This window comes from Cebus imitator, unplaced genomic scaffold (genome assembly GCF_001604975.1).
Source record: "Cebus imitator isolate Cc_AM_T3 unplaced genomic scaffold, Cebus_imitator-1.0 Scaffold144, whole genome shotgun sequence".
Taxonomy (NCBI): domain Eukaryota; kingdom Metazoa; phylum Chordata; class Mammalia; order Primates; family Cebidae; genus Cebus; species Cebus imitator.
The window spans coordinates 1942819-1968877 of NW_016107459.1; the positions used below are offsets into that span (position 1 = coordinate 1942819).

The following is a 26059-nucleotide window of genomic DNA, read 5'->3' on the forward strand; positions in this document are numbered from 1 at the left end:
TTATTCCTGTTTCACTTTCCTTGTTTACCTTCCACCTTCAGTGGAAACAGCTAAGCTGCCAATGCTTTTTCTTTTATAATAACTGCTTTGTTGAAATAGAGTTTGTATACCATAAAATTTGCCCTTTTAAATTGTGCATTTCAGTGGTTTTTAGTATCACAATATTTTCTGAAGGTTACAGGTAACAGGCTTTTTCAGTCTGATTGATATTTAACCTTTTCATGGCATTTGACATTGTTGACCCCCTCAATCCTTGACTCTGTCCTCATTCAGCCTTTTTCATTCTCCTTCTACTGACTTCATAATTGTTTTTCAGTCTTCATGGCCTCCTCTTCCTTGACCTACTTTGTAAATGTTGATTTTGGTTTACTTCTCATTATACTTGCCACTTTTGAGAGAGCTCATCCTTGGGAACTACCTTTATCGGTGTGTTGCTCATGAATGTCTATTTTAGTCATTTAACAATTATTTATTGTGCATTCATCATGTAGAAGGCTCAGTTTAGGTGCTTGACATCTGTGCTATTATTGAACCTATATTCTATGGAGAAGACACAAGCCATAACAAATAACAAGGAATTTTTCAGTTTTAAGTAGTATGAGAGTGCTGAGAAGGTGCCCATTGAACAGGGACTTCAACATGAACAGTTAGCCTTGCAGCCCTCTCTAAGAATGTAAAGCAAATGGAAGGATACTAAAGGCAAACTGGTCATGCGCTTTTAAAGAATAGTAGGAGGACTAGTGGGTTGGAGCTGAGAAACTGAGGGTGGCTCTAGTCCATGCTAGACATAATGAGAGAAAAAAGTGGGGCTAGTCTGTATGAACCATTATAAGGACTTTAGCTTTTACTCTGAGTAAAATGGGGAAGCAGCACAGGGCTTTGTTTAGAAGATGAATGTGATCTGAGTGAGATTTTTAAGTGACTTCTCTTTCTCTCTCTCTCCCTTTTTTTTTTTTTTGTGTTGGAGTCTGGCTCTGTTGCCCAGGCTGGAGTGCAGTGGCATGATCTCGGCTCACTACAACCTCCACCTCCCAGGTTCAAGCAGTTGTCCTGCCTCAGCCTCCCGAGTTGCTGGGACTACAGGCATGTGCCACCATGCCCAGCTAATTTTTTTTTGTATTTCTGGTAGAGACAGGGTTTCATCATGTTAGCCAGGATGGTCTCGATCTCCTGACCTTGTGATCTGCTTGCCTTGGCCTCCCAAAGTGCTAGGATTACAGGCATGAGCCACCACGCCCGGCTGACTTCTCTCACTTCTATGCTGAGGATATGGTGACAAGGTTTGAACTAGGAAAGCAAGAATACAAAACTACTTACTGAATTGATGCAGTCTTCATCTCTCTGGTATACTAAACTAGTATATCTTAATGACTACTGAACATACTTCAGTACAACACGGATATCTAAAGTTCGTCATGTCCAAAACTAAATCCATCTGCTCTTCTCAGCTCCCTGTTCCAAAGTTGCCCCCTCCTTCCAAAACATTTGCCTTGGCAGAGACCCAGCCACTCAAAGAAGAACCCCACTTGACTCTCCATGTATTCCTTGCCCGTCAGTCAAATTGAAGATAAAAAAACCTTAAGTTCTCTTTAGCAAGATGTATCAGTTACTTTAATTTCATCCACTGCTTAATTTGTTAGACCTCTCTTTCTGCTACCTTCCAATACTCAATATTAAAATTCAGGAAGTTCCTTAAGATAAATACAGAATACAGCATTTTAAATCCGTCCTGACTTTGTGTTCGCACTGCTTAATCTACTTTCTTACCTGGGCATGGGCCTGTACATCTCCAGTGACTGATACAAACGCGTTATGTGGTAATGTAGTCCAGCCAGAGAGATTTGGGCTGAATCTCAGTTCTATAAATTATTAATCACATGACTTCAGACAAGCCACTTAACACTCAGCCTCATTTTCTTTATTTTTAAAAAGACAAAAACATAACTGTCTGCCAGTGTTGTCTGTAGTGTTAGAGATAATATTTCCAAAACCCCTCTTAGACTGTGATCACTCCGTAAATAATACTGCTACTCCCTCTAGACCACACACCTTAGAAGACGGAGGAAGAGTCTTAACTAAAGTTCATAGTTTACGTTAGGGCTTACTCTTTGTGTTTCACAGGTCTGTGGGCTTTGTCAAATGCATAATATCATTCATCTGCCATTACAGCATCTTACAGAATAGCTTCACTGCCCTAAAAATCCCCTGTGTTTCATTGTCATCTCCTTACAACCACTAATCTTTACACTGTATATTGTGCTGCCTTTTCCAGAATGCTATACAGTAAGAATCCTACAGTATGTAGCCTTTTATTTCTAGAGAGATGGGGTCTTGTTCTGCCTTCCAGGCTGGAGTGGAGTAGCACAGTCGTAGCTCACTCCAGGCTCAAATCCCTGAGTTCAAGGGATCTTCTCACCTCAGCTGGGATTACAGGTGCGTGCTACCACACCTGCCTAATTTAAGGTTGTTTTTTTTTTTTTGTTTGTTTGTTTTTTAAACATTTTTTTGTAGAGACAAGGTCTTGTTATGTTTCCCAGGCTGGTCTCAAACTACTGGCTTGAAGTAATGCCTCTTCCTTAGCTTCCCAAAGTGCTGGGTTTACAGGTGTGAGCCACTTGTCCCCAGCCCAGTATGTAGTCTTTTCAGACTGGTTTCTTTCTCTTAGCAGTTGAATGGGTAATTCTAATGGAGTCAGTGTCCAGATTCTCCACTTCTACATAAACTCTTTATTAATATTGATCTGGCTAAGAATAGTGCTTTATTTGCAGCACTCTTTCTCTCACCTTACAAAAGAAAAGCATACCCTTATCCATCCCAAATGTTATTATGGTGCATTATCCTGGAGTCATAGAAATTTTAACATTAAAAAAATCAACTAATGCATTAAATTTGTATTGCAGAGAAGTATGACAGGGTGTGGTGGCTCACGTCTATAATCCCGGCACTTTGGGAGGCCGAGGTGGGCAGATTACCTGAGGTCAGGAGTTTGAGACTAGCCTGGCCAACATGGCAAAACCCTGCCTCTACTAAAAATACAAAAATTAGCTGGGTGTGGTGGCAAATGCCTGTAGTCCCAGCTTCTCAGGAGACTGAGAAAGAATTGCCTGAATCTTGGGGATGGAGGTTACAGTGAGCCAAGATAACAGCACTGCACTCCAGCCTCAGCAACAGAGCAAGACTCCATCTCAAACAAACAAATGAACAAAAAGCAGATGACAGGGTGAACAACTGAAGACTTAATTATAAAATATGTAAAAATTCTATGAGGCAGTAAGATGGAAATAAAGTCAAGAAAATAAATAGCAGTGTAAATTTCAGCGGCCAAAAGAAGCATCTCTGTGTGTTATTTAAATAGATAATGGTTATATTAAATCATTGTGGATTTAGATGCTATTGAGTATACTTAAAATACATGATGTGTTTTGTTTTAAAATGTCAATATTTCCAATAGGGTAGAAATTCTTTGCAAGTACATATTTTACCACAGGTGAAAATTTGTAGCCGTTAATTTGGTAACGTGTAAATGGTTACATAATTTTTCAAAATTCTTTTAAAAGTCTGTGAATAAAGGCAGTTAAAGTCTGGTAGCCTGTCCTACTCTATAAAACACACGTTTGTCAACCTGGCTTGTAAAATCTCTCATCACCTTCCTCCTCCTATTTGTTTTGTTTAACTACTTTCTGTCTTACGTTCTAAGCTCCAGCAAGAAAGATCTATTTGAAGTTCTAAGTATATATTGTGCTCTTTCCTGCCTGTGTCTTGATTGTGTTATTCTTCCCTTCTTTGCCTCACTACCTTCTGCTCATTCTTTAAGATCCAGAAGTCTGGAGTGAGAAATTACCTCTTCTACTCCCAGTTCATGTTAGCTCAGATGCTCATTTTCCCTTCTCCCTTGGCTTCCTCCTGTAGTCTTTGTTGCAATGTTGTTTTACATTGAACTTCTCTTTTGTTTTTCTGGAAATAGAACTTGAAGGTCTTTGAGAGTTAAGAACTATGTTTTATCTTTGCGTGTTCGGTACCTAGTTATATGCCTCTCTTGACAATAAGCTATTTTATTAGATAAATATTAGTTATTGCATTAAGCAAGGAAAGGTGGATTTCAGTTGTTTGAAAGTTAATTCTTATGGTGTAACTTTATTTTTTGGGTCAATTACACTGTAAAAAGTTAATTTTGTTCTGTGCTGATCGTATTTCTGGCTGTAATACTTGCCTTTACTGGTAAGATTTCAGGAAGCTTTCACATGAAGATGAGCCTAAAGATGAGCTTGAGAACCACCGTTCTAACAGAAGGAGCAGTCAGGCAAGGATTCTAGTTTTGGCTCTGCCACAAAGTTCTGTGTGACCCTGGGCAAAGTAACCAGACTGGGGGTTGATTTTCTTATCCCTAAGATGAGTAAAGTGACCAGAGACTCCCAAAAGTTTCCTTTACCTTTGATTTAATCAAGTGAAAATTTTAGTAAACAAATTATTATCCTTGACAGGAAGTAAAAAATATGGACTGATTTATTTTCTACTTGTTCATACTGTGTACATTATAGGTGGTATATGGAGATACTAGGTACCTTATGTCGCCTGCAAACCATATACTGTAGGATTCTATCCTTAATCTAAAATTTAAACGTTCAACTTGTCGTAAGTATAGAAGTTTATATTTGAACTGTAAATAAATATTATGTTGAGTTACAATTTCAGGTTATATTTTAGCATCTTTCACTAAATATATGATGTATCTGATTAATATTATACTTTCCTATGCATTTCTATCATTCTCCAAATGAACTTATGTTGATATATTTTTTGTGACCAGTTATGTAGTTACTGCAGCCTTCCTCATTGAGAAACAATATTAAAAACAATTAAAAGACTGCTTTCCTGTGTCATTTGGATTCATAATATGTCATAATTAAGTTTTATAAAGCTTGATTGACATTTAGATACGACTTTCATAAAGGGTTTGAGATTGCGTTGTTTGGCCAAAACAAAGGCAGTATTTCCTTTCTTGTCTCTGACTCCACCTAGCCCCACTTTTCTCCACCTGCCTGGGGAAAGCTGTATTTCTTCAGACAAACTTCATAATTGCCCTTCTGTGCCTGATTTGGGCCTCAGGAAAGGCCCATAGCATCTGTAAAGCTGGCAGCAGAATGGTATTTCCAGGCAAGCACAGGGTTGCTGGGTAGTGAGCCAATCCACAGCTTTGTCTGAGCAGCTGAGAACTTTGCCGGAGTATTACCACGGTGTTCAGTAACACAGACCTGTGCCATGAGCAAGCAAAGCACTGAGCAAGTGTCAGGGTCAATATTTATAGACCACTACGTAGCTGCCTTGCAGAGAGAGAAAAGGGGAGAATAACATGCACACAGAGGGCAAGGACCGAAAGACTGAAGTGGAGGGAATGTTAATTTCCAATTTTTTTCTGAAAATATATTCTTTTTAACTGTCAGGTTCAGACTTCTGCTGATTCATAACCATTTGGCGCTGAGCTATGACAAGAGAGGAAACAAAAAGTTAAACAAGCAAGCCTGCCATAAGTGAGAAGGTAAGTAATTAGCCAGTTCTGTCTTGCTGTTACTTGTAAACTCCCTCTCCCTGTTGGCTGCACTGTACCAGTAAGCAAAGGGCTGTGTGGCTTGTCAAAGCTAATGAGGAGGGCTGCCTGCTGGGTAAGAATGTTCTTGGTGGCAGAGCTGTTTTGTGTACTGCTGTTGAGAATGCCGGGTACATTCACAAGACATTTCCTGCGTGTGGTAGGAACAGCTCTTAAGCACCAATTTCATATTGTGTCCTATCAGTAAGTTTGTGTCTCTTCATTCTGTCAAACGCGAGGTCTTCCAGTTGGCAAATTCCTATTGACTTTTATGTCGGTATGAAAACATTAGTGTCCGTTAAGTTGATTGTAGTGAGTGGTGGTCTAGACATGGATTGTAATGGAAACATTCAGATGAATGTTTGGAGATGCAATAGACAGTGTCAAAATGTGGAAGCTGGGAATTTGGGTAACATGGAGTCTTTTTAAAAAAGAAGCTAATGTCCATTTGCCAGTGCACTGAAGTGAAATAGTACCTTTGGGATTAGAGAGAACCTGGGGCGGTGAGAAGTGAGAACAGTCTTCCTAATCCACAGTGCCAAAGACAAGCACTGAGGAGTTCTCTGCTTGTCCAGGGCACTTGCTATTGGTTCTTTAAAAACTGCGGCTCCCTACTAAACCTCAAACTAAAATTAACATCTCCTCCTGCACATTAATAGTTCGCTTTTTCCTGTCATCACATGTGGCACTTTAAATATGTTTCTGTGTATGTGCCTGCTGTTGTAGCATGTTCATCTTCGTTATGGTTTTGCATATTCCAGATTACCATTAAAAGCATTGGCACTGAAGGAGACAGAAAAATTGTTTTCTATGTATTTTCTGCTTTAGAACACTCATGTAAAGTATATATTTGTATGTTTATGTCTACTACACATGTACTAGAAAGTAAATTGTTGTTTCACTAGAAATGTGGCCTTAACTATAAGAAATTTACTGACATAATGAAAATTTCCTTGATTGTTTTTCAGAATGTGGAACTATCAGCATTAGCATGATATTTAGAACTGTTATGTTAGGTTTTTAGATGGTGATTATAGCTCCAAAGGGTTGTCTTTACTACATATTTAAGTTAAAAACCAAAATGAGATTGGTGCTGCTGTAGAGCTGAAACTGTACACCAATAGATCTATGAGGAAAATCTATTACTCTGGCACAGATTTTGTGTTAGGGGCTAATATTCAGAAATGAGCTCATTCTAAAACGGGATAAGTCAGATTTAAAACAGCAGGTAGAATATGTTTACATCCAAATAAGAATCTTAAAATGAGACCAATAATTCTGCAGTATCACTTTTGTTGAATGCATATATAACTTTTCAAATGATGCAAAACGTTTCAAAAATCATTTTATTAATTCAGAAATGCTTTAAGGCTAGTTTAATTGGTATCTTAAACTGTATTTTAACATTCATTTAATGCTTGTTTTATCATCTGAATCTTTGTACTTCTTCAAACTCTGCCTTTTTATTAGTGCATTTGATTTAGATTTTTGACAATACCTTTATTTTGAAAGTACAATCATGATTGATCTAGAATGGGCATTTCTCAATTATAGAAACTAACTGGCTAAGTTCATAATTTTTTCTTTGCTCTTGCTTTTGAGTAACATCTCATGATCAAGATTTTAATTTCAGATTTTTATTCAGTGCCTTTTATTTATTTTTTGCTTTATATTTTGCATAAACAGTGGCATGATAATTGCTTTATTTCCTCTTTTTATTGGTTTTGTTTTTATTACTTCTGGTGTCTTGTTTCTGAAGTACGTTGTTGAAATGTGGGCTGAAAAGGCAAATGAAGAGCTACAATAAAGAGAAATTAAAGAAAGTTTTCCTTTAAATCAAGAAGAAATACAAAATCGTGACATTAGATGATGATGTCAAAATTAGGATGTATTTTGGTTGAAGACTGCTTGAGTGTTTTATAACTTGAAATGCCCTGTCAATATTATTTATGGCCCTGTTGTCCATCCTGACATTGCTTATTTATACTATTTATAAATAATATTTTATAGGCAGGCATATTTTACAAAACATAAAATGGCATCTTTTGTATTATGTGTTAATTATCTATTGAAGCAATGTGAATGAATTTAGCTTGAAATATTATATGAATGTTAGCCCTCATTGATCTCACTGTCCTAGACTTATATTTGGTCTACTAGTAGTTCATCTGCTGCACTACTCTTATTTTCTTTTTCTTTTTTTTTTTGTGATGGAGTTTTGCTTTTGTTGCCCAGGCTGGAGTGCAGTAGTGCTATCTTGGCTCACCGCAACTTCCATCTCCCGGGTTCAAGCAATTCTGTTGCCTCAGCCTTCCAAGTAGCTGGGATTACAGGCGTGCGCCACCACACTCAGCTACTTTTGCATTTTTAGTAAAGATGGGAGTTCTCTTTGTTGGTCAGGCTGGTCTCAAACTCCTGACCTCAGGTAATCTTCCTGCCTTGGCCTCCTGACGTACTAGGATTACAGGAAGGATCCCTGGTCCTGCACTACTTTTGGAGGGATCAGTCTCCTACCCTGATGAACCCATTGCTTTTATGCTAAAACCTTCCCATCCCCGTCTTTCTACTTCTCAGGCTTTACTCTGAGTGTCTTATTCATATACCTTCTACTTTTGTTCTATATTAATCTTTTGCCATTCCTTCTGGGCTATTGTCTACAACTCTCTTGCCCATCTATGAGAATATTCCCCTTTCTCAGTTTTATTTGCTGGCGGTATTGAAATCTTCTATTTCTCAAACAGTCCACATTGGATTGCTTTTTTCTTGAATCATTTATGCTGTTCTATCTTGAAAACCCTCTTCCCAGTTTTTGCCTTCTAGCCTCAGTGGAGAAAGGCCTGCTGGTCCACTCTTAGACTCTGTGACTTGGCCTCCTATATAAATCTCTGTCCCGGTACTTTACAGAGCTTGATAATACAGTGTTTTATGCTTTTGTTTCTGTCTCAGACTGTAACCTATTTATGGCCAGATTTTTAAGTTTAATGTTTTTTATGCTTACCCAAGACCTAGCATATAACAAGTGCTACAGAATTTGAAGTAAACAAAAACTATCATATTTATTTTAAACATACTTTTCTTTATAGCCCTTTTACTTTAATATATTTTAAATTTTTGATTAGATTTAAGAAAAGCATCTCAAGTAGATGGTACATACTTTGGGGTTAATAATAATCTGAAACATTATTTTGTTTCTTTTTCTAAGACCAATCACAGTGTAGTGTGTGTGTGGGTATGTGTGTGTATCCATGCAAATAGATATTTGCTGAACTCATAAGCTTATTTGAGTAACAAAAGTCAATGATACTGGTTAGGAAATAAAAATTCAAGATATATATTCCAAAAGTGCTGTTTATGTAATTAATTTTGTGAAGTCTGTCAAAAAAAACTAGTTGCTGTTGCATTGTTGACTGCTGTGATGAATTAAGTGATGCCCTATCAAACTGAAGACAGCATCATGCCTCCCCAAAGGCCCGGAGAGAGCTTCAGGAGAGAAGATGTCCATCCTCGTGTAGCCTAGAGAATTGCAGAGTGAAATTGCTCCCAATATTACTAGTAAAGGTATACCTTCTGATTTCGTTTATGGTGCAGAGATAGTTTGGGTTTTAAGGAAATAATAGAAAATCATGGCCTAAAAATTCTCAAACCTGAAAGGTGATATTCCATTTCAGGCAGAAGAAGAATTTGCTTCTCAAAATAGAAATGTTGAAAGAGAAGGAAGTTGACGTTTAAAAAAAGTAGTTGAGAAATCGCAGCTGTTTCTTTTAGCTCCGCTATTCAATAAAAAGGAAATTTATTTTGCCTTTAATTGAATTTTATTTGCCCATTATACATAAAAGTACTTACTTTATATATTAAATATTTTATATACCAGGAACAAATGTAAAGCTTCATGAACAATTTGGGTAACTTAGAGTTTTCCTAATTTGATTATTTTTACTTCTTAGTGTACTCTACCAGCAGTTTCCATTACTCTTTAAGCCTTGTAAACATCTTCCAGACATTGAATATGACTCTTCTGTTTGTTTAACCTTGAATTGTATCTGTCTTAGGAATGAAAACAAGATTGGTATTTTCATAGGAAAATTTGGTAATCTTAATTGCTTGGAATGGACCATAATTCAATTTAGAACTCCTTTTAAGATACATTTTGCCCATATAACTATCCTGTGTTAAAATATGTGAAGAAGGTGCCTTAGCAAAGAGCTATAGGTATGGATATTATAGATCTCACTGGCATATCAGATAATATAAATATTATATGATTAGGATGATGGAAGTTTCTTTAGTATGGGCGTAAAAATATACCAAGTTCCTGTTAGCCAGTGAGGAGGGAAACCCAAGCTTCCCTCAGTATGGAAAGATTATAACAATAACAAACATAAGCAAAAACACTACCACCAGCACCAAGAAAAGCTAAAAGAACTTTGTGGTTGGAATGAGGCATAAAGGATTTTACCAAAACAATCAAGTCTTATTTTATTATTGTTAGGAGCTTTATTGCCAACCAAAATTTTTTTTATAACAGTGAAGGACATGTAATTCATAGAACCTGAGAGAAGAGTAAATTAATGATGGAAGTGGTACTTTAAAGCTTTTCTTCAGTACTTCCATTTTTTCAATGGGCAGTTGTGGCGTCTACAGCTAACGTAACCTGCCAAACACCAGCTTTTCAAGTACCTAGTTAAGATTTGGATAAAAATTAGTATTATGTAATTATTAGGCCAGTATTTTGTTGATGTGGCTTTTCTTGTCTGAGTGTAATTGCTCTGTTTTTAGTTTTCGTACTGAATTCAAAGCTTAATTTGTTGTGTCTCTGTGTCTTGTCTTGTATTAGACTCCTTTCCATTATTTTTTAATTCCTTCAAGTTAAAGCTAGTAATTTGCCATCGAGTGAGATGGAGTACATTCCCACTTATTTTTTTTTCTAATGACAGATATCCTTTCTCGGTCTCCTGAGTTACTCTATTCTGTTTCATGGTATAATCACATTCTGCTACGCAACCATTCATTCAACAGAACGTGGCAGATAGTACTGGAGCAGAAGATAGAAGCTAAAAAACAAGTTTTATGCTTAGATTATGTCTAAGGTTACAATGTAGAATATCTGTATTTCATTAGGAAATATATGGCTATATTTTGTTTCACAATTTTGTTTAAAGATGATTATTTGTTCTAACTTACAACTGGAAAAAACTTCCTTTAAAACAAAAATGAAAGAATTCAATGTGCTTTTCTATGTTATATTGACGTTCATATAGTATTCTTTTAAAAATATAAAGAATCAAAGATGTAGAGAGGGGCAAAACAGGTTTGTTTTGTCCATGTCATCTTCTAGTAAGTCTGTTTGCTCCTCTGTTTCTATTCCCACCACTCCCAACGAGATTGGGGCTCTTTGGTTCCATCGATTCTTATTAATATTAAGGTTGCTGGTAAAACTTGCTTGTATACTTAGATCAAAGAGGTTTTTGTTGTGGTCTTATGATTTCAACTTCTGTTTTAAATTCAGGGAGTACATGTACAGGATTGTTCCATAGGTGTATTGTGTGATGCTAAGGCTTGGAATACAAATCATCCCGTCACCCGAGTAGTGAGCATAGTACCCACTAGGTAGCTTTTAGTTTTCCTCCCTTCTCTCCCTCCATCTCTAGTCGTCTCCAGTTTCTGTTGTTGTCATCTGGATGTCCATGAGTTCCCAGTGTTTAGCTGCCACTTAGAAGTGAGAATATATGGTATTTGGTTTTCTGTTCCTATATTAATTTACTTAGGATAATGGCTTCCAGCTGCATCTAAGCTGCTGCAAAGGACATGATTTCAATCTTTTTTATGGCGGTGTACTATTCCATGATGTATATGTATCATATTTTCTTTATCCAACGACTGTTGATTGGCAGCTGGCTTGACCCCATGTGTTTGCTGTTGTCAATAGTGCTGTGATGAACATATAAGTGCATGTGCCTTTTTGGTTAGAACTATTTCTTTTAGATCTATGCCCAGCAGTGGGATTCATTGGGTCGAATGGTAGTTCTGTTTTACATTATTTGAGAAATCTCCAAACTGCTTCCACAGTGGCTGAACTAATTTACATTCCTACCAACAATGTATAAGCAATGAAAGAAGTTTTGAAGATAATAGTTGAAGGTTATTCTCAGCCTCAGCTGGTGATTTCTGTACTTTCCTGTTTCCTCCTCCCTCATATCAGAAGCAAAGTGACCTTCTCTTCATGCTTTTCCATTAACAAAAAAGCCTGGTTATCCCTTTGTGATAATTTTCCATTGGATTAATACCTTTCACTTTAAATAGGTATTTCCTACTTTTTAAATATCTTGCCTGCAAAGAAATGTGTAATTTAAAAATCTTTGCTAATATGATAGAGGAAAGTGATATTTAATTTACTTATTCGTAATTACTAGTGAGTTTAAATCAGAGTAATTACCATTTTATTCTTTATAATTTATCTATTTATATACTTACTCTTTTTTTTCAGAGGCTCTATTCTCCTTACTGGTTTAGAACTGTTCCCTTATTTTTAAAAAAATGAAAGGATCTTGATTCTTTAAAGACCTATTAGTTGTAACTGCTTTCATAAGATTTGGATTATTTTTAAATTTTGTTTTATGTGTTTTGAAACATAAGTATGTTTTGAAATATTTTTATTAAAGCAAATCGATATTTTCTCAATATCTTTTGAAACTTAGCCTTTTTAAAATCTAGAAATAGGAAAATTACTTTTCTATGTTTTTATGTCTTAATTTACTATTAATACTATAGTCCACAAAGATTTTTTTGACCAAGTACTTCAGCACTTTTATTGAATTGTTCTTCCCCTTTCCCACTTTTTTTTTGTGAACTCATCTTTCTCTTGTATCCTGTGACAAAAATTTAATTCTTTGTGTTACCCTTCAGTTTGTATTGCATTAAAATTTTTATCTCTAAGGAATAAAGTTGATGTTTCTTGTTTAATGAGATTAAAGCATTGGAACATGTTAGGGTGGTGATGTTGGATTTAACTTGGCATGATTCTTGAAATTACTATAGGCAAGACACTGTGTATGTTACTTATGTTAAGGCAGACTTAATAATCTGTGTGATTGAGAAATTATGTATGAATAACCGCCTCCATTTACCAAGGGTGCATGTATGTGTGTATATATGTTTAAATATATATTTTATTATTCCTTCGAATAGACTTTTGGATGACTTATTCTTATTTCCTCTTTTTAGGATAAAATAAACTGAGACCCTGAAGTGTAAAGTAACGTGATAACCTCACATAGCTAATAAGCGATAAGGTCATGATTTAATCTCACATCTGGCCAAAGTCCATCTTTTAAGGAAGCATTGCCAAAGAAAGAAATTCTGCTTTTTGCCAAAAGTAGTGATAATACATGTGGGTCCGTAGGGTTCTGATGGCAAGAATCTTACCAGCTTGAGTCCATCTGTGAAAAAGTGAGTTCAGGAATGATGACTTTCAAAGTATAAAGGCAAGTCAATGAAACTGGTAACATGAGGAAACTTCTTATTTGGGATTAGCACTGAAGATACCAGAATCTCAAAAAGGAAGGAAATAATCCTATTTAAATTAGATTCAAAGCAGCTAAAAAATTCTTTTTAACGTCCTCAGATTTTACTACAACTATTGATTTTTATCATTTTCTTTCATTTTAGCCTACTTATATTTCAGTTCTTCCTCATATGCTTAACAGCACCATGCCCTCCCTCACATATCTGCTTATGACCTTAGCAGGAAAGTTGACAAGGAGTTGCGAGGTCATCAGGGAGTGACTGTTCCATCTGGGTCTCTTTTTCTGTACTATAAGTTTCATTTGGGGGAGAAATGAGTCTCACTAACCAACAGCTTTTGCTATCATCTCTGTTTTAAGCTACTTAGCTAAGAGATTCAAGCTCGTTGCTGTGGTTTCAAGGTCTCGTGTCTGAAGAAGGGAAGGAAGTTCTGGATATTTTGGCGTCATCAGAACTCAGTATGTATATACTAATTGGTTACCTGGAATGATGTAAGAGGATAGTTTAGTCCGCTCTGAATATACTTGATAAACATAGTTCGTGTTTGTGTACTTGTGAGGGGGTTCACATGTAAAAGTTTATATAAAGACATCCTTTGAAATTTTAATTTTTGTTATGCATTTTCCCACCATGAAATGTTTTATTCTATTTTTCTTTTTAACTCAAGGCAAACAATGTTGGTTCAAGATAATATAGGACATTTTCCCCCTTGAATCACTCTGCCTTTTGTTGATTCATTGGTATGTCTTTGGTAACAATTCTGCCACACTTCATTTTGTTTTATAGCCTTGCCCTAGAACATTTAAAATTAAATTATACCTTTTAGTTAATAAGCAGGGTGTTCTATTGTTATTTGAAATATTATGCATCAGTATTTGTATTGTCTTAAAAGTCCTAAATAGGTTATTTATATTATTCCTCATTTTTCAATCATACTTATTTTCCTGCTTTAATGTAAAGATGATTATTGCACAGTGTATGGTTGAAACATAATTCAGCTACGGTTTTATATATTAATTTCCTCGGGTGAATATTTGCTTTTTCTCTGTGTAAAATACATTTTTTTCTTAAGAGCCTCTCTCTACTTCTTTCTATACCAATTTTAACTTCATCAGTAAATTAATATATCATTATTCCCAGTAGTAGTGTAGCTTACTAACCTTGAAATTTATATCTATGTTTATTGTCAGAGGCTTGTTGGCAAATCAATCTTGACAATAATAGAGAAAGAAAGCATGGTGACCTAGGACACAATGTTCTACTGAAGTAATTCACAGTTCTTTGAATTTGTAGGGTTTTTTGTTGTTATTTGTTTTATGAGCCAAGATACAATACATATAGTCACTTGAGTTACTCATTAATAATCCGCATATAATTATTTCAAATTATTATTGGTAGAAACAACAATTTTGAATGTTTTTTTTCTTTAGCCATTGCAATACAAAGTCGATCGGTACAGCTTGTAAAGCACAATGTGAGTTTAAAATATGTCTCCTGAAGCCATGTGTTCATAACTTGGGAAGCTGGTTTTGTGGTCAGTGTGAAGCTGTTCCCATAGTGTGTGTTCCTTCTAGTTAAAAGGAAATGTGATATTTGCGCTAACATGATTTCCATTGTTAATAGTCCAAACTACTATGAATTGCAGAGGTAGAGAATCAATTTTAAAATTTTGGTTATATTTTAATAAAATATTTTTGGTGACACATATGTTTCTGCTTATTAGCTGTGTGTTGCCAGTCATATTAATTGATGCTATTAGAGCATCCCTGAGATCAAATACTGGTTTAGAAATAGCATAAGGAATGTAGAACACACAGATGGTCAGTTGTACATTGGCCTCCTGTAAGGCCGCTGATTTCTTACATTTTAGGGCAGTTCAAGAAACACGGTGACTTAGGATGACCTCTCAGACAGCCCATCCACCCAGCCAGGAGCAAGGCATGCTGTCACTCCCCTCTCTGTTTCCCTCCTCCTATCCTGCTTCCTTTAGTGGTTACCCACTTCCTTTCTTGATCCCTCTTCTTCCCCACTCCCTCCTTTCTTTCCTAGTTGTTATTTTCTTTTTAATCTTGTTCATAAATGTCAGTTGCATCTCAGCAAGTTATCTGCTATACCAAGTTGTTACTGATTTTTTAAAAAATTTCAACCTTTATCCTCTGTCTCCTATCGCCCAATTCTATTAGAAAACTCTTCTTTTGTGCAATTTGAAGAAAATCTTTCCAATTGTAACATAAACAGTAAATACCTGGAAGCAAGAAAAAAGGGTATAAAATGTATACCCTTATACATTTTATAATGATATTTTTACCCTTATAAAATGTAAAACTGTAATTAGCATCTTTCACAATTTCCCTAAAGTCATTTACCCTCTCATTTTAAAATTAATGGTAATTTTGTCAACATGTTATGGATATTTGTATACATTATAATAGTTTCGGCCGGGTCTGGTCACTCACACCTGTAATCCCAGCACTTTGAGGGGCTGAGGCAGGTGGATCACAAGGTAAGGAGGTCGAGACCAGCCTGGCCAACATGGTTGAAAACCCATCTCTATTAAAAATGCAAAAGTTAACTGGGCGTGGTGGTGGGCATCTGTAATCCAGCTATTCAGGAGGCTGAGACAGGAGAATTGTTTGAATTACAGAGGCTAAGGTTGCAGTGAGCCAAGAACATACCATTGCACTCCAGCCTGGGCAACAGGGCAAGGCTCCATCTCAAAAAAAAAAAAAAAAAAGTTTCATTTAATCCTTATAATAATTTTGTGTGATGGCTATTGTTATCCCTATTTTAAAGGTAAGGAAATGGAAATTCAGGAAAGTTAAATAACAATGCCCATGATTATGTAGGTTGGAATCAAATACCTTCTGATTCTTTTCTTTTTTTTTTTTTTTGAGACAGAGTCTCGCCCTGTCGCTCAGGCTGGAGTGCAATGGTGCCATCTCTGCTCATTGCAACCTCTGCCTCCTGGGTTCAAGTGATTCTCCTACCTCAGCCTTCCAAGTAGCTAGGATTATAGGCACACGCCACCACACCTGGCTAATTTTTTCTATGTTTAGTAGAGGCAGGGTTTCACTATGTTGGCCAGGATGGTTTCAAACTCTTGACCTCATGATCTACCTGCCTCAGCCTCCCAAATTGCTGAGATTCCAGGCGTGAGCCACCGTGCCCAGCTCTACCTTCTGATCCTTAAAACTTTACAGTATAGTATGTGACTCTCTTTTAAAATAAGTAATTTTACTTTTCTACCCCTATACATGTCTAAAAGTTTGAGATGTATCGCAGCAATTCATAAGGCTTTCATATTTATCAGATGTCCAAACCAGAGAGCATCAACTCTGTTCCTACAAAGAAGGCAAGAGTGTGTTGATATTTATAAATATTGATAAATTAATTTAAATATATTATTCTCATGTCATTTTATATTTTTCTTACTTTTGTAACTCTACCAGGGTTTCTTTATTCAACAACAGCAACAATACGTGGGAAAACATGTTCTTTCAAATAAATCCATTTTGTACTCTGGAATGGTTTTTGAGACAGGTCAAATTTTCATCTATCATACTGTCTGATTTCAGGTAGACTCTAATAGACTTTTTCATTCATCATCGTTCTATCACACTATGATGGCATGAATTTTTAGAACACATCAGTATAAAAATAGATATTTTAATTTATTTGTATATAGTTATTCCATTAACTTCTTACCTTTGCCTGGCTCTGCTTTTCAGGAACTCTATTAGAAATTATATGGGACAGAAAATGATATTCGAAGCAAATTCTATTTTTAATTTAGTTAGAAGAAGCTTTTTTTAAATGTTTGGTGTAGAAGAAATAAAAGCTATGGAAAAATGACCTTTAGAAATTATCTGTTGACTTTTTCATGACCGTTCTAGCCTCATTATTTGTAAAATGTAATTTAAGGTTCTTATAAATTATAACTCCTGTTAGTAAAATGTTTTACATTTTAAAAGGATTTTAAGACCTATTGCTTCTTTTCACCTTGCTTCTTTAATGCTTTGAAACAAGAATATGCATTTTATACATGGAAAAATCAAGATGAAGTAGGGTGGGAGAAGATCCCAGAGTGAAAATTCAAGTGTTTTGGCCTTGCCAGAATAGTTCTGAAACTTGATTATCTTAATTACAATATGTGAAAATGTAAAGAAATAAATATGTAATATGTTAACCCATACCAAACTCTATAGAAATAATGAGTAGCAGGTACAAGTTATTTAAGAAAAAAGTTAGGAGAGTGTTATTTCTTATTAAGAAAATGTCATTAATTTGCTTTTGAAAACAGAGAAAAGAATTTAATATGATTATAGTAGCAGAACACCTGCATTGAACTTGTGCAACTATGAGGGAGTCTAGTTTGAGAGCCACTGAATTATCACATACAAATTATTAATCAGTACATAGGGTGGCAGTAATATTTTCCTGACTGTTTTAGTAAGCTGTGTTGCTATGTCAGTAAAGAGTTTATAAGGAATACAGGCCAGCTTAAGTAAACTATTGAATATCTGTCTCATAGTGTATGGGGAAAAGTGATGACAGCGTGACTATGTAGAGTTATGTAAACTTGGTAAAAAGTCATAAAAATGTGAGTGGAGTGAATTTGTCAACTTGATTTTCTTTTCCCTTAGCCACATCACTTTCCTTCTCTCTCCATCTGTAATGCCATGCAGTAACTTCAGTTTAATGCTTCCATCCATGGTAGATATCATCAGCCAATCTGACACTTGTTCTTGCTGAGGTCCCAGTGAGCCTTGAGTCCAAGCTGCCACTACAGGAAGTTATCCACATGGAAAATGAAGATTGTTACCACTCACCTCATTCCATAAACAGATGCAAATTCTGTATAGATTAAGGACTTAACTATGACAGCCAGTACTTTAAAATATTTAGAAAATAAATATTATCAGCTAAAATAAGAATTTCTTTTCCATGACCAGAAATACAGCAAATAATAAAGAAAAAAAAATCAATTCAGCAACACTACAATGAAAAAACAAAACTGTATTCATCAAAGGACACTAAAAAAGAGTAAGAAAGACCCAAAATTGGTTTAGTATATAGAATTTATTAAAGAATCTGTCAATCAGTAAGAAAAGTAAATTTGTAAATATAAAAATAGGAATTTCAAAAAGAGAAAATCCAAATGATAATAAACATATGAAAACATGCTGAACTTCATTAATAATTAAAGAACTAAATTAAAACTAGAGTGATGAGGGTTGCATAGTAGCTCATGCCTATAATCCCAGTGCTTAGGAAGGCTGACAGAAGGATCTCTTGAGCCCCAGAGTTGATGGTTGTAGTGAGCTGTGATCACTCCACTGCATGGTAGCCTGATTGATAGAATGAGACTCTTTGTCTCTCTTAGGAAAAAAAAAAAAGGGGGGTGTGATGTACCATTTCATTACATACCTACCATGTTGGTAAAAATTTAAAAGTCCGAAAATAACAAATTTTGGTGTGGATGTGAAGCAACAGGAACTCTCATTCACTGCTAATGGCGGTGCAAATTGGTATAACTGTATAGATAAATTGAAACTGAACATAAACATATTTTTTCTCTCAGCAGTTCTATCCCTAGGTATATATCCTGTAGAAATTTTTGCTTGTATGTCTCAGGAAATAGGTATGCAATTTTTAATAGTAGTGTTGTACATGGTAGGGAAACAAACAAATGAAACAAATCTGGAAACAACCCAGCAGAGAACAGAATTGATAAACTGGAAAATATTTTTATGCAGGGGAATTAACATAATAAAAATGAATGAGCCCCAGTTACATTCATGAGCCTGCAGAATCCCCAAAGCATAATTTTGAATGAAAGAAGCAAGTCACAAAAAAATACATACAACATGATTCTCATTAAAATGATGCAGAGTTTGTTCTTCCCAAGCTCGTAGTAAGTTGAAGTTGGCCTCATGGAATTGCGAAACTATGATATTTAAGACACAGTTATGGAATATGTGTCAGGTTCAAGCACCGGTTTTCAGGATACCCTTAATTTCTACTTTCATGGTTTATCTGGGGGATAGTTTGATAAGTGGGTAAAATGGTGGGCTCTGAATTTAGGGAACCGGAGTTCTGATCCTGCCTCCACCTGCTAGTAACTGTGGGAACTGTAACAAATTAGTTAACCTCTCTGGGCCTCAGTGTCCTCATTTGTAAGGAAGTATCTTTCATTGAAGAGGAGTTCCTCTTTCAGTATAGAGAATGATGAACCGAAGTTGAGAATCTAGCCAAAAGACGGCATAGTAAAACTGAGTGAGATCAAAGGAGAGCATGAAATTAAGAGGCAGAGGATTGCAAGTCAAAGGAAACTCTAAATATATAAAAAGAGCGTAAACCTAACAGATCTGGGGGACTCAGACAAGGAATAGTGACAGAACACCTCAAGTTGTCTGACCTGGCTAATTGGCTAGATGCTGGTATGATTTATGAAAATAGAAGACATAGGAGGAACCCATTTCAGGGTAAAGATGGATATTTTACATTTCCTTGTATAAGCACAATAATCTCAGACCCCCAAAATTAATCTCATCTTTCTTATTGCTGTTTTTCTGTACCGCCTGCTGTGCCATTCCTGGAAACTATTTCCATCCATTCCAGTCCATGGTTATTAATTGATGTATGTTTTCTTATGCCTCCTGGAATAGGTCCTTGCTCACCCCGAAGTGGCACCCTTCTGGTTTAATGAAACTTCCATTCTCAGTTATCCACTATTTTGGAACCATAACTCTTTATCAGCTTCATCATCTAGAACCTGTTTTTGGTGCTCTGTTCCTTCCTTTTGGTGTTCTGGTGTCTTTTGCTCTCACAGTCATCCCACTTCTTTAAAAGAGAAATTTCAGTAGTGTTGCACTTCAAAGGAAATGGAGCAGGGTGTCTCTGATCCTTGGAAATTGTTTGACCGTATGAAAATTGTTTAGCTCTTCCCTTTGACAAGCTCTTTAAACTCCAGGGTATTGGAAGATCCTTGCTAGGCAACCAGGAATTTCATTACCTTTTAATCCAGAGCAATGTTGTATCTTTATTTCTTATGATAAGAAGACCACCCAGGTGTTTAGTAATAGCTAAAAAAAGATTTGTTTCAGGGTGAGTTTTGGTGTCCAAATGGATCAAAATGGGTTGACAGATTTTCTCTTCCATTACAAAATGCTAGGGACAATCTCATGAGGCATTGGACCACAGATATCAGCTTAATTTTTCATATGCTGGATGTGTGCATTGTATCATTTACAAATTGCATTTGGATGAAGTAAAGAAACTGAAAATAATTGTAGAAAAAATTCTAGAAGTTTATTTCTCTCTCTTTTTTAGTCAAAAACCTTTGATGTATGTCAGTTGCCTTTTAATCTATACCTGATTGGGTTAACAAATTTGTTTTTTGTTAAACTTTTATTTTAGGTTTGGGAGTACATGTGAAGGTTGGTTACATAGATAAACTTATGTCACGGGGGTTTGTTGTACAGATTATTTCACCCCATCCCCCCAGGTATTAAGCCCAGTACCCAATAGTTATTTTTCTTGCTCCTTTCCCTCCACCCACCCTCCACCTTCAAGTCGGCTCCACTGTCTGTTGTTTTCTTCTTTGTGTTCATAAGTGCTCACCGTTTAGTTCCCACTTATAAGTGAGAACATCCAGTATTTGGTTTTTGGTTCCTGGTTAGTTTGCTAAAGATAGTAGCCAGAGGTAGACAATTGGGGATTATGAGTCTGCTCCACAGACCTCTCAGGGACTTAGCCTCTCTCTTTTTCTGCTGCATCAGCCTAGCATGTGCCTTGCATCTTGAGTGATACATACAGTTCATTGTGGTTGCTATCGCTCTAACTATCATGTCTAATTTCTAGGCAGCAGGGAAGAGGTGGATATGAGTGACAGACATATGCACATACCTCCCAGGCAAGTATTTCTGTAAGCAGAAATTCAAAATGTCCCCACTCTGGTTACATTTCATTAGCAAGTTTTTAATTAAATGGCTACATTATGATCTTTTAGCTGGCTATATTACTACTCTGAAAAACCAGGAATCTGTTGCCAAGGAAAAAGAAAAGATGGGATTGGGTGCAGTGGCTTATGCCTGTAATCCCAGCACTTTGGGGGGCTGAGGCAGGTGGATCACCTGAGGTTGGGAGTTCAAGACCAGCCTGGCCAACATGGTGAAACTCCGTCTCTACTAAAATACAAAAATTAGCCAGGCGTGGTGATGCACGCCTGTAATTGGGGAAGGAAAATCTCTTGAACTCAGGAGGCAGAGGTTGCAGTGAGCCAACATCCCACCACTGCACTCCAGCCTGGGCAACAGAGCAAGACCGTCTCAAGAAAAAATAAAAGATAGATATTAGGTGATAACTAGCTTGCTTTACCTCATTTGTTCTACTTAAGATATTGATGGAACTATTTCATTGATAAGAAAAATGGACATTGCTCTTCAGTCATAAATATAATGTGCAGATTCCCTATTTTGAGATGTCCCCTTTGAAGTTCATTATCCATTTAAAAATATTTTGGGCTGGGTGCCAGTGGCTGACGCCTGTAATCCAGTGCTTTGGGAGGCTGAAGTGAGTGGACCATGAGGTCAGGAGTTCAAGACCAGCTTGGTCAACATGTTGAAACCCTGTCTTTACTAAAAATACAAAAATTAGCTGGGTGTGGCGTCAGGCACCTCTAATCCCAGCTACTCAGGAGGCTGAGGTAGAGAATTACTTGAACCTGGGAGGCGGAGGTTGCAGTGAGCCAAGATCGTGCTACTGCACTCCAGCCTGGGTGACAGAGCGAGACTCCGCCTCAAAGAAAAAAAAATAATAATTGTGCTGTTTTTTTTTTTTTTTTTTTTTTTTTTTTTTTTTTTTTTTTTTTTTTTTTTTTTTTTTTTTTTTTTTTTTTTTTTTTTTTTTTTTTTTTTTTTTTGAGAAGTTGTTTTGCTCTTGTTGGCCAAGTTGGAGTGCAATGGTGCAATTTCAACTCTCTGAAACCTGGGTTCAAGCAATTCTCCTGCTCCCGCCTCCCAACTAGCTGGGATTACAGGCGTGCACCACCACACCCAGCTAATTTTTTGTATTTTCAGTAGAAACAGGGTTTCACCATGTTAGCCAGGCTGGCCAAGAACTCCTGACCTCAGGTGATCTGTCCACCTTGGCCTCCCAAAGTTCTGGGATTACAGGTGTGAGCCATTGTGCTTGGCCTGGTTTGTTTTTCTTAACACATTAAGTTAAAATGCAGAGTTTCATGAAAAGGTTTCAATACCTGCATATCTTACACAATTAAGGAACTGAGAGATCAACTAAGAAGGTTTCTGTCTAAATGTACAAACATGTTTAGAACCTTAGATCTGTCAGAAGGAAGGTATGTTTTTTAGGCAGAACCAGAAAGTGAGGCAGTAATTTTTCCAACATCACAGTTTGTGAATTATTATTTCAATACATTAAAATGTAATTAATTAAAGAGAAATTGATTCTTGATATGTTTGAATGATTCATTTCTAATCTTAAGCATACGTACTTAACTTAGTCTTTGTGTACTTTGATATAAATGTGCCTATGCTGCTTCTTATTAATATTGATTTTGAATTAATATTGGCATAGGGACAGTTATTTTTGATGCCTTTCCAGCTGTGTAAATATACCTATTGCATAAACCGACTAAAATTAATCACAGAATTTACTGTGCTGGCAGTATTTACAACTTCATTTTGGACCCAATGTTTTAAACATCTGTCCTCCATTTACTATATCTTAAATAGCCTTTTAGAACACAGGCAGAATTAGAAGTATTTACACAAAGTTGATAAAATACAATAGTACTGAGAAGAAGCAACAAAATTTTGGGGAAGAGTTTCTTCATAATTAACACAGTTTGGGTTAGTATTTCTCACTCCCATAGAAACAAACAGGTGCCTATCCAAAATAAGAAAGCATTTTTAAGAGAGTTCCTGAGAGATTAAACTTTATAATACTTTTGGAAAAGTTGAAAGCAAATTTTTTGAAGGGGAATTTATGTTTTTTAATGGTTTGTCTTATGTTAAAAATTATGAAACTTTCTCATTAAATAACTAGTTTTCCAAATAAAAAAAACACTGTGTGGCCTTTAGAGTTAGGACACTGTACAAAGTAGAGAAACAGATTTAGTACATATGACTTTCAAGAGTTATTTGTCCCACAAACAGTGACTATATATCTGTCTAATTTGATTATGTGAAAGTTCTAGAATTTTATTTTTACGGCTAATTTTTTAGTTTGAGCCTTGCAAGGCTAGTTCTTGATGTATTTTCTTCAACTGATGTTATTTTAGATAAAATTTTTATCTGATTTTCCATTGAGAAATCATGGACATTTGCTTCCTTGGCTGACTTACAGGTACAGGTCAGTACTAAAGGACCCACATGAATAGGCTTTGCATATGAGACAGCTCACCCCTTGCAGCGATGACTCCCCAGGCTGGCTATTTATGCTCTGGAAAAGGCTAATTGCATGAGAAAACAGGTCCTAAGACTGCCCAGTTTCTCAGGATTTATACACTCATTGTTTTCTATAAACATGGAAACAAACAGTGTCCTTAAAGATGATTAAAAAATTAGAAAACGTAAACTTTCAGAATAGTACAACTGATACGTGAAATAGAAGAAAACAGCAAGGGTGAAGTGATGAATTAGAAAAGACATAATTGTTTGAAGTCATCAACCCACATTGAAGTCTAGATGTCTATTGTATTTGTTATGTGATAAAGTTGACATTTTGTTGTACTACTTATTATATATTTGCTTTATGTGTATATGTGTGTAATACCTTATCTAATTAAGATCATAGTCTTTTTTGTGGAAAATAATTTTACTTCTTCAGGGTTTCCAGTAGCGCCTAGCATCACATCAGACACTTTGTCATCCTAAAATAAAGATGTGTATTACCTTAAAATTAGATCAAAATAGCACATTTGCTTAGTAGTGATTTCTAGGTACAGTGTTTTAAGGATTCTGAGGCTAAGTCTGTGTCATTAGAGAAAATATAGTTTCATATTTGGCCAGGACTGTGTTTTGTTTATTACTGTTTATCTGGTGCTTAGAGTGGTTGTCTGACAGGTTGTAAACTCTTAATAATTGTTAAAAGAACGAATAAACAATTCTGTAATAGCTGAGGCAGCTGGTAAGTTCTAAACATATTTGCCATCTTGTTAACTAAATCAACTGTAAAGTCTTTTCTAGTTCTAAATTCTGCAGTTAATATAAATTTTTGTTGATTCAGCAAATATTATATCAGCATCCAAATTCAGAAAGTTGGACTATCTTATAATATATAGAGTTCACCCAAGAAGTGTAGATTCAAAGATATTAAGAATAAGTTCATAAAAGCAATTCTTTCTAAGGTTCAACTACCATTATTTAAAAAACAGTGAAAAAGCCTGACGTATTTAATTTGATGAATAGATTTTAATTTTGTTATGCCAAACTTCAACTAATAATAAATTAGTTGTGTGGAATTTTTCTCTGGTTTATATTGCAGCTTATACAGAATGAAAGGCCACTAACCTGGCTGTGAAATAAGACTTGGGAATGGTTGCATTCCCTGTTTTACATAGGGTAAGATGATATGGGGACCTTTTATCTAATTTTATCATTATAATATCAAAATTTTAAAAGGGAACTTAATCTTCCTTTAATATCATCTTTTATACACAAAGTGGATCCTTAGAAATTAAGTGATTAGATTTGTAGATTTTTACTACGAGGGTCAATTAACTACCGAGGTCCCGATTTCAAGATTTGTACGTTTTTGATATGTCGTTATTTCCCAGGGACTTTCCCACTGAATACTAGTTAAAAACACTCTGCTAAGAACAAAATAGTTCTGTGCTTCACAGGGTGTTACCTAGCAGGGGTATTGGGTGGAATGGGAGTGTGGCTATCCCTCCATCCCAGAGGCTTCTGCGATGCATGGGAAGAGGCAGCCGGAGCAGTGGCTTGCAGGTGTAGTCCATGGACCCTTTGGAGTGGATATCTCTAAGAACTTTTAGGGCCTCTGTAAATTCAAAACTGTTTTCACAAGAACATAAACATGTTGTTTGCCTTTTGCTCTGTGCTGACATTTGCTCCTGTGGTTTAGAAGCAGAGGTAGATAAAATTGCTGCCACCTAAGCACCCATCAACATACAGGCTGTGCTGTATGCCATTGTGATCTTCACTGCCACACACTTGAAGAAAGAAAAGAAAAATGAACATTTAACTGAAAAATGTTCTTCATAAAGTAGTAAGAATTTTCAATCATGTGAAATCTCATGCCTTTTTAACATTCTTTATGATGAAATAGAAATACGCTTGGTCCTGCTGCATATTGAAGGACAATGGTTTTACTCAAGGAGTTGTTGCTGAACTAGTTCCTTTATTTAATAGAAGATCTTTTTTGATCGTTTTTGCCCAGGCTGGAGTGCAGTGGTGCCATCATAACTCACTACAGCTCCAACTCCTGGTCTCAAGGTATCTTCCTGCCTCAGCCTTCGAAGTAGCTGTGACTACAGGTGTGCACCACCACACCAGACTAATTATTACATTTTTTGTAGAGATAGGGTCTCACTGTGTTGCCCAGGCTGGTCTCCAACTCCTGACCTCAGGTGATTCTTCCACTTCTGCCTTCCAAAGTTCTGGGATTACAGGCGTAAATCACCATGCCCAGCCTGGGACATCATTTTTAATTGAAAATGTGACAGACAAACTAACAATTCAGACTTAGATATTGAGTAGACATTTTTGTCCAAATGAGTGAACTAATACTTCAAGGCAGATAATTGATAGTGTTTACGCCGGTGATAAAATTTGAGCTTTCACATAAAAACTGCAATTTTGAAAAATTTTGTAGCTGCCACTGTGACCTGGAGAGCATCCAGATATTTAAAACCCTTTTGGATGACATTGGTCCAGATATTACCAGGTGAGATTTTTTTTTTTTTTTTTT

The 26059-nt window shown here is 36.0% G+C and overlaps 1 protein-coding gene across 2 annotated transcripts in view; it reads left to right on the top strand.

The window, feature by feature from the left end:
• The window catches only part of BMPR1B (bone morphogenetic protein receptor type 1B), a 398407-nt gene that overhangs the window by 239518 nt on the left and 132830 nt on the right, over positions 1–26059 (top strand). Inside the window, exon 3 of one of the 2 annotated variants that reach the window (XM_017542431.2) lies at positions 5442–5536. The gene's annotated coding sequence lies outside the window, so the exon portion shown is untranslated. Of the gene's footprint in view, positions 1–5441; positions 5537–5635; positions 5789–26059 lie in introns of those variants that run through there. The other variant, XM_017542435.2, reaches the window with a different exon arrangement.